We start from the raw sequence: 9,163 nt of genomic DNA, 5'->3' as shown, positions 1-9,163 counted from the left end.
AGACCATTGTCTGCAGGTTAAAAGAGGTGATTATGACCCTCTACTGTGCCCTGATGAGGCACATCTGGAGTGCTGTGTCCAGTTCTGGGCTCCTCAGTACAAGAGAGACATGGAGCTCCTGAACCAGGTCCAGTGCAGGGCTACGAGGATAAATTATTGGACTAGGGAGCATCTCTCTTATGAGAAAAGACTGAGAGAGCTGGGCCTGTTCAGCTTTGAGAAAAGATGACTGGGGGCAGCTGATCAATGTCTGTGAGTTTTTGAAGGGAGAATGTCAAGAGGATGGAGCCAGGCTCTGCTCAGTGGTGCCAAGCAATAGGACGAGAGGCAATGGGCACAAACTGGTCCACAGGAAGTTCCACATGGAAACAAGGAAGATCGTTACTGTGCATGCTACCATGTACCAGAACAGTTTGTCCAGAGAGGGTGTGGAGTCTTCCTCACTGGAGATACTCAAGAACAGTCTGGACACAATCCTGTGCCATGTGCTCTAGGATGGCCCTGCCTGAGCATGGAGATTGGACTGGATGGCCTGCTGTGGTCCCTTTCAGTGTGACTCATTCTGTGATTGTTGTAATCCCAACACAACCCAGCTGAAGGATATCAGGTTGAAAGTCTTCCACAAAGGTGATGTGTGACCAAACCATGAGAATCAGAGTATTTCCAAATGAAGAGAAGTATTCAACAACCATGCATATAAGGAAATTCACAATGGAAAAAAAAATGTTAGATGTGTATCCTAATAATTAAAGTTAAAACACTAATTAGAAATCGCTCCAATTTTCTTACTAATAGAATTAAGAATTCTTAATACCTTCTTAGATATTAAGAATTAAGGCTGATCTCCTGTGCTTTCCTTCTGATGAGAGATAAATGCTGATTGCTTCTCTTAAGGTCTTACTTAGCTGCCAGAACTGGAATTCATACACGCATTACGTACGGATTAGAAAGCAGGCTCTGCCAACAAAGTCTACAGCTGCTTGGAGTAGGTGTCTCCAGAGACCTAAGTGATCATGATCTAACCCTTACATATATCTGGCTGCCATTGTGGTCATAGAAGGCAACAGTGGGATAGATGTTGCTGGGGAAGCTGGCCACTTACAATACAATTGGTGAGGAAAAGACTTCACCTTGCAGACGCCAATTGCTCCACAGGGAGAAGCTAGATCAAGCCCAAAATGCAAGATTTTTTTTAATCACTTCCCAAACCAGCTCCAACTGTTTTCCAAACTCATGGGCCTCCAGTAAAAGCACACAAATCAAAATTCACTTTTGATTTAAATTGTTAGAAAGACAGGATTCTCATATTCTGAAAAAATTTTTAAGAAGAAAAATCTCCCTCTAGACTTGTATGTGTTCTCAGAAAAATAACATTGAATTCACTCAAAGTAGAAAGGAAAACACTAGTTTTGTTGTTTCTCGCAGCTACAGTAAAAAGCTTAGTCCTCTAGAAATCAGACACAAAATAATCAATACAAAAAACTGCTGCAGCCTGGAAAATAATGTAGGTTGATGGTTTGATGGGACATTTAGTCACAGGTGCATTATTTCTTGTTCAAGAGTAAAACAGGGGGTAAAGAAGTACAGTTTGAAAAGGTTGCAAACTGACTATATGTAATGCACAGGTCACTTTGGAAGAGAGTATGTTTGGGCCTAGAAAAATCTCAAACGTCCCAATGTCATTCTTATAGTCAGTCAAATTACCACTCTTTATATGCAGCCAGCAAGAGTTACTTTCTCTGCTTTGTTTAATTGTGTAGTTAAGTTAATACCATACAAAGAGCACCTTGTAGAAAAAGTGTGCCTTGGGAAACAGATAGAAAAATATTTATATGCTTTGTATTAATAGTTTATATCAGTGGCTGACTGTTTCATGATTTTATGATAACATACTCCTCTAAAATAACAACTACGATAAATGTAGATCTTACTATTAGCACTACTATTAGCAATGTGAGAAAATTTCCATTCATTTTATTATCTTTTCAGTTAACTTGTCTCACATTACTTTAAAGATCCCAGGTTTAGCAGAAAAGCACAAAGAATAATTAAGTCTCCTAATCTTTGATGATACTCAGGATGAACAAAGCAGGTATTTTGCAGCTTCTGTCATCCTAGAGATTAACAAAAATATCTCATATGTCTTGAAAATACTACCAGAAAAACTACCCTGTATATTATTGAACACAATTTCTAAATTCAACACAAAAATCTTTTTTCATTAGAGGGAAGAAAGGAATATTTTTCCTATTTAAATGAGAAAACTGCAAGGGACAAAGGGACAGGTCATTCTCTGTATTTTGTCTTAAAATTCACGTCACTGTGAACAAATTCATTCCTGATTTCACTAAGCTCTCAAGAGGGATGAATGTGGTGAATGTGACAGTTATAAAAGCTACCTTCCAATATAAATATAAAAAAACCTAAGACAGGATCAAAAGCAAAACAAATAATACTTTTGCATTGCAAAAAAGTTATTAATAGCTATAATAAAATCCAAAATGCATCAATACTTAAAAATCCATGAGAACTTTCATTTCAAGATGAATTCCATATTGCTGTCATTTTTCTACATCATATGTGTTAAAAAGAGCAATATAAAACTTTCATCTGGAACAGATAAAGATGAACACTGACAGGATTCCTAAAATACTCACACCTTCACTCAAGTTAATGACTCTGAGAGTTTAAGAGTTCAATAAAATATTGTTTGCACGATATTTATACTTAAGTAAATAATTAGGGAAATAGATGTGACCTCTGGTATTAGATTTCAAATGTGAATGCATGCCTGAATTTTTCCAGGCACAGTAAAGAGCCAACCCTCAAAAACAAGCCATGAAGTGTACCAAGTATTTTGTAACCACCAATTTCACATCTTCCAGGTGTTTCACAATTACAAACTTAATTGCAATTATGAAAAGTACAGAATATCTTCTCAGTTGCTCCCAGATAAATAAGTTATGTCAGCACCACTGACTTCCACAAAACAAGTATTAATTTAAAACAAGTGCTCCTGAAAATTCAATTTCCACAATAACCCTTAACCAATTACAGGAAATCCTCGACAGAGCAATAGTGCAAGAAAAAAAAAAAAACAAACAAAAACAAAACACCACCACCATCAAAAAGAAATAAATAAGTAAAAAAAAGAAATCCTTTTCAGTCATAAATTAATTTACTTTTGATCATTTCAATACATTCAGCAAATAAATTTTAAGCAGTAATACAGGTGCAAACAACTAATAAATATGAAATAAGAAAAGCCCTTCCAGGCCTTTGAAAAATTTTGCTGACAAAGTCAGCATTTCCAGAGGAGATAAAGGGGGGTTTCCATCCTTATCAATGTATAATTGCATCTTTACCCTACCTATGTGAAAAAATGTTGAGATCTCATCCTGCCATTTGCTCTGTCAGAATTTTACCTCAGGATGGCGAGGAAACCCAGCTCCTCAGATATGGCCTGTCACAACAGAAAAGCCATGAATTGACTAGTGTTTTATTAACTTTGGGGTTGTTTTTTGCAAGGCTATCAGCCCCTAAAATAGGATGTCTTTGCCACAGAATCCAACCCAGGAACCAGACTTCAATCAATGTAAAGGATCTTATGAATTCAGCAATTTTCACCCTTGAGGAAGGCCACAGAAGAACTCCTCCTCTTAGAAGCTGTTACCTTCTTTTGCACAGGCCTGATCAGTCAAGCCAAAATGTTATAAATTCTAAGAGAGAATATGTTGCCTGGTGCTTCCCCTGTTCCCCACACACTAGATGGACACAGCTTCAAGAGAAGCTGATCCTGCACACTGCAGGCTTGTGCTCATTCCTTCATCATAACTCAGATGTGACAACAGCAAAGGTGCTGAACATCCTGGCCCTTCCATTTAATAATGAAATGGGTTCACTTGGGCTCTTGAGGTGTGCAGTCCACACTCTCCACACTCTCAGTCTGCTGACACAGACTTTTTAATTAAGCTGTGCTGAAAAGATTGCACAGCTCAGTAAAATACATCCTGTCCACACACAGCTCAGATGATAGGCTCTCTTCTTAATCCCACATGTTACACTATGTGGAAATGTATTTTTGAAAGCGTAATCAATATCAGTCCTTTAAAATTTAGCTCTAATAGGAAGTGCTATAGCAAAAAAAAAAAAAAAAAACAAAAAAAACAACCAAACCAAAACAAAAAAAAACAAAAAAACAACCCCAGAAGATAATGGTGTATTAAATCTTAGAACAGTAGAATAGTGGTTTTATTCATGAGAAATTTTAGAGTAGAAGGGCAGAAGGAACTACTGAAAGTTACTGCTATGCTCCTAGGTTCTATACCATGGCATAGGCCATGAACCTAAGGGCTCGCTTTAATTAAAGAACATAAAAAACCCCCTAAATCTCAAACAAATTGAACAGAAAATACACTGTACCAGCTACTACATTTTTCCACAACTTTATTGACATTGGTGACAGTCTTCATTTTAAATCTGAATACATCTAATTTCAACTCCCAAAACTTGAATCTTTTATAACTTCAATCTCTTCTTCTCATATATTTCTTAGAAGACATCTGTCCCTTCTCAGATACCCGTAAATCACAATTCCTTCTCTTTCTCTTTTACCAGCCAAATTCCATATATTCCTGGAATCTCTCAATTTACAGCAAACTCATTCTTTTTTTGACTCTTCACTGAATTTTCTCAGATTTAGCAACTTCTATTTTGAATTTTGCACACTCAAAAAAGATCCAACATTCTGAAAAAAGTTGCTCTAGAGCTAAATACAAAGCAACCTATCTTTTGGTTTTCTTTTTATATATGTCTGATATACACTGCAGTTTAGTGCAAATAATTAGGGAAATACAAAGCTGTCAATACTAATAAGATGCAGAATCAGGATAAAGTGTACTTCATGGGTGGTATTAAAATGATGATTTAAACTCTAGCCAATAACTTGTTAATTTTCAAGTATCACAGATAACGGTGAAAAGATAATGGGCCAAGAAAAAAAAAATTAAAGTAATCCCAGTATTTTGGACTCCTGGTTTGATTTTTTTGGGGGGGTGGGTATGTTTGAAATTTTTTTGAGTTTTGTGGAATTACTCTTGGTAAGGAAATAATTAATCAGCTATTCTCAAAAGTTGTCTATTTTCAACATTTTATCACTCACAACTGTTTTAAGATAGTCTGATGCACTGTAATAATAATGAAGAAAAACTTGCTGTATTGCATGCATGTGTGCTCAGCTGCAAGTGAGAAACAAAACAATCCTTAGAAATGCAAAAGGACAGAGGAAGTGTTGAGCAATCTGAGATGTTGAACAGATTATAAAATAAATAAAATGGAAACTGGAGAGTCATATCTGAAGACATCATTTTAAATTTCCAATAATTTTTTAGCTGGTAAGTTTTCTGATGCAAGCCAAGAAAATTACATTTTCTAATTCTCATATTTTCATGCTCAAAACAGAAAGAACAAGAAGAAAGATCTTATTTCTTTACCAGCTACAGCAAACAGTTTAATTGCAAAGGAAACTTTTTAAATAAGATTTGATATTGCTAAAATCGATTCAGAAACTGATTGAGTGCAGTTAAGCAGAGTGTAGAAAAGGTAAGACCATCTGAACCAATTACACTTCACAGAAATGACAACCACTAACATAATTTTGTGCAGTGGAACCAGTTTGCTTACATAACTTATGCCTACTGTTGAGGTCTGTATTTCAAGAAAGTAAATGTGCAAATGGCATGGTTCCTGTTAGAAAAGTCTCCCATCAAGTTAAATAGTTGCACAACACACTAAAATCCAGATAGCTATCATGCAACATCATTTTTGCATCTGTCTAAATTCTTGTTGCAGTAAACAAGATAAAAAGAGTAAGAGGTTCAGAAATAAACAGCCTTTCCTGTTTTTATTCCATTTGCTGGCCTTTCCAAGATAATGTCTACAATAAACATCATCATTAATAATCATCACCATCATCATTACAGTTTAAAAACCCTGACTAAATCCAGAAATATTATAGAACTAGAACTATACTATAATGTGGACTTCTCTGAGAACAGCATGCATAGACGACACATTCTTTCTGCAATTTTGATCACTTTTTAATTTAAGAGATCCCTTATTGCCACACCTCCATTCTTTTTTTTTTTTTTTCCAAGAAATCCAGATGAACACCCACAAAATAGTGGAGAACTACAACTGATGTAAAACAGTAACAGACATTTGTTATTAATAAATGCAACAGCATTCAATATTTGATCACCATAATTCCACCCATTTTTGTTGTGAGTGCTGGCCCAGCTCTTTGCCAAAACTGAGCATGTCATTTTTGCTAAGATACTTCTGGCAAACCCTTCATTCTTTCAGCAACCTCTCAAAACAAAATCTTTTCATGACCTCCCTGATTAGCTGCTATGTCACCATTTCAGAAAAGGTGCTGCCTTAAGGACCTGGCAGAGGAGAGAAAATAGACATTCAAAATACTAATTTAGCACTAGTAATCTTTTTTTGCAGCTGCAGTGATCTGAAGAGAAGTAAATTAGAAGATATTGGGTACCAAAGGATGAGTAGATTTGTCATTTTATGATGATATAAAACTTCTCTAGCCTGTAATAGCAATTTTTGCCCAGTACATTACTTTAAGAGTGTAATTTAGCAACCTGTTGTTTAGGCTTGATCTCTTCTGTGGTCTGTTCCATGAGAACAGACTGTTTTAACTTCAAAAAACTTGGGAGTATGTGTCTCAGTTTTAAGTACTACTACAGTTTGAGATCATTAGCATTTTTGGACATACTCAGAAAAAAAATATAAACAAATCCCAGCATTTATAAATGGAGAAGATTTTTACCTCAGGTATCCTGGTGTCAAAAAAAATCTTTGTAATTACTCTAAATTAAGCCCATTTTAAATATTAGAAAATAGAGTTATATTATATTAGTAAGAAAGCTTTTCTATCAGTTCACTAAAAATCTTCCCTTGTTAATGAAGGCTTATGCAGGAAGAAAAGCATACTTTTCACAATTTGAGCTCCAGCTTGCACCTTTGTTTCTCAGTGAGCACCACCTGAAAATTTATTCTGGAGAGGAAGACATCTACTGACTTGATAGTTTCCTAATGCAAACATTTCATTAACCTTTCTAAAAGGAATAGTTTCTCCTAAGAGAGAAGGCATTTTTCAGACAAAAGATCAAAGGACAGAGAGAGTCCATGATCAAAGAAAGAGTTTTCATACTAAAGACTGGTTGGCAGGTATCAATAGCATGAAAACCCAAGAAATATAGAAGTAATTAAATGCCAAAACCTCAGCCTTCTTGCTAGCATCCCAATTGTAGCCAAACTCCACTAGGAAAATCACTGGCTGGAAGTCACTTTTATTTTCAGACAAAAGCTTGCTATGTTTAATGTACAGTTGTACTTTTCACATATCTATTCCCTCTAAAGGTAGCAATTTTCTCAAAGCAGGGGAATATTCATGTGTAGAGGAGTCCTTTAGTAGCTGAGTTCAGTCACTGTGACCCAGATTTCCCCCTGCATTTAGAGGGTGCTGGGCCATCACTTTGGACTAGCAAAGAATTGCCCTTCTGTGAAATGATTGGCTCTTTATGCTGAACTTACTCCATACTGAAGCTGACTTCAAGACATCCTCCTTCTGCACCTCTGCCTTCTGAATGCCTGTTTAAATGATTCTATTTTTTTTTCCTTTTAACAGTTTTGTCTTCACCAGGGCGTTGTTCTTTACTTATTTCTGAAGTTACCAAATGGCAGCATTAACTAGAGTAAGGAAAGTGAACACAAGGCCTGAATGTACACAAGACTATTTGCTAACTGAACAAATGGCAAACAATATGTTTCTAAAAATCTTACAGATATGAGAATCTCAAAACTCTTCATGCAATAAATGTACATGAAATAATTTCTGACATGACCATGATTTCTCTTCCATAACCCTCTCAGAATTGAAAGCAGGAATTTATGTCACCCCAGTCTGGCATTTTCCAGGATAAAATGTACAACTACAGTGCAAAATACTAAGACCATTTTTGGTTGTTTGTTGTGTTTTGTTTCGTTTTTTTTAAATTAATTTGTCTAACTGCTTCATTCACTTACACTAGGAAATAATGGATTCTGACCACTGTGTTTCATACATGTGTGAGACTCCACCTACTTGCAATGAAGAGATCTGGCAGCAAAAAAAGAGTGCAGTGAATAATGGCAGTGGGTGTATCTGGTGAATGAGATTGGAAATGTAGTCAGCTTGTCCTGCCATTGGTAGCCATCCTCAGTACCCTTAATTTTTGAGTAGTTTTAATTGTTTTTCTCCCTTGATTAATAGTCAAAGGAGACATGAAATTATGCATTAGGAAGCAAAGGATAGTGGATAGGCATGAAATAATACAGTTTTAAGACATTTGAATGTGAGGGAAAGGCACTTGAAATAAGTGCAATGAAGGACACCTACACTGGAGTTTCAAAGAGCTGACAGCACTGTCCAGGCTATTTGCAGATCATTTTATAAGCTTCATTTTCAACACCCTGGATGGTCTGAGCTAAGTGAAAGATATTTAAAATCAAAATTAAAACTAAAAACACTGAATTGGAGAAAAACAAAATAAATCCTATAAGCAAAGGTTACTACTTTAGAGAGACTATTTCTGTTCACTGCCCTTCCTATTTTCTTGCTAATCTGCACTGGAGTCTGAGCGGTGAAATATTCAGAAGTGCCCAGCCCCACTGAAATCCAATTTCTTTTTCTATTTTTAAAATTAAAGGTCTTGATTCAAACCACGATGTATTATGCAATGAATCTGTAACAGGAAGAGCTGTATAACATTGCCAGCTAGTGGTCACTTGACTTCAGAGCACAATAACTCAATTCTAGCACAGTTTAAATATTTTTGAAATGTAATAAAACCTTTTATAGTTGTAGCTTAAGGAGATGACAAATAAATTGCAAACATATTTCTGTACCTTAGCCATCAGAACATAAAATTCTGCATGAAGGTAATATTTAGTTCATGAATATGCTGGTCCTTCATTTATGTTTAATTTTCCAGTTGAAAATTATATGAAAATTTTAAGTTTATACCAGCACTGATTAATGTTGTTTAACTTTTCTATGTAATCTCTGAGCTGTATCTTCTAACACCTGGATAATAATATGGTTTTG

This window comes from Anomalospiza imberbis, chromosome Z, assembly GCF_031753505.1.
Source record: "Anomalospiza imberbis isolate Cuckoo-Finch-1a 21T00152 chromosome Z, ASM3175350v1, whole genome shotgun sequence".
NCBI classification, from domain to species: Eukaryota; Metazoa; Chordata; class Aves; order Passeriformes; family Viduidae; genus Anomalospiza; species Anomalospiza imberbis.
Note: the sequence above shows the minus strand (reverse complement) of the source record.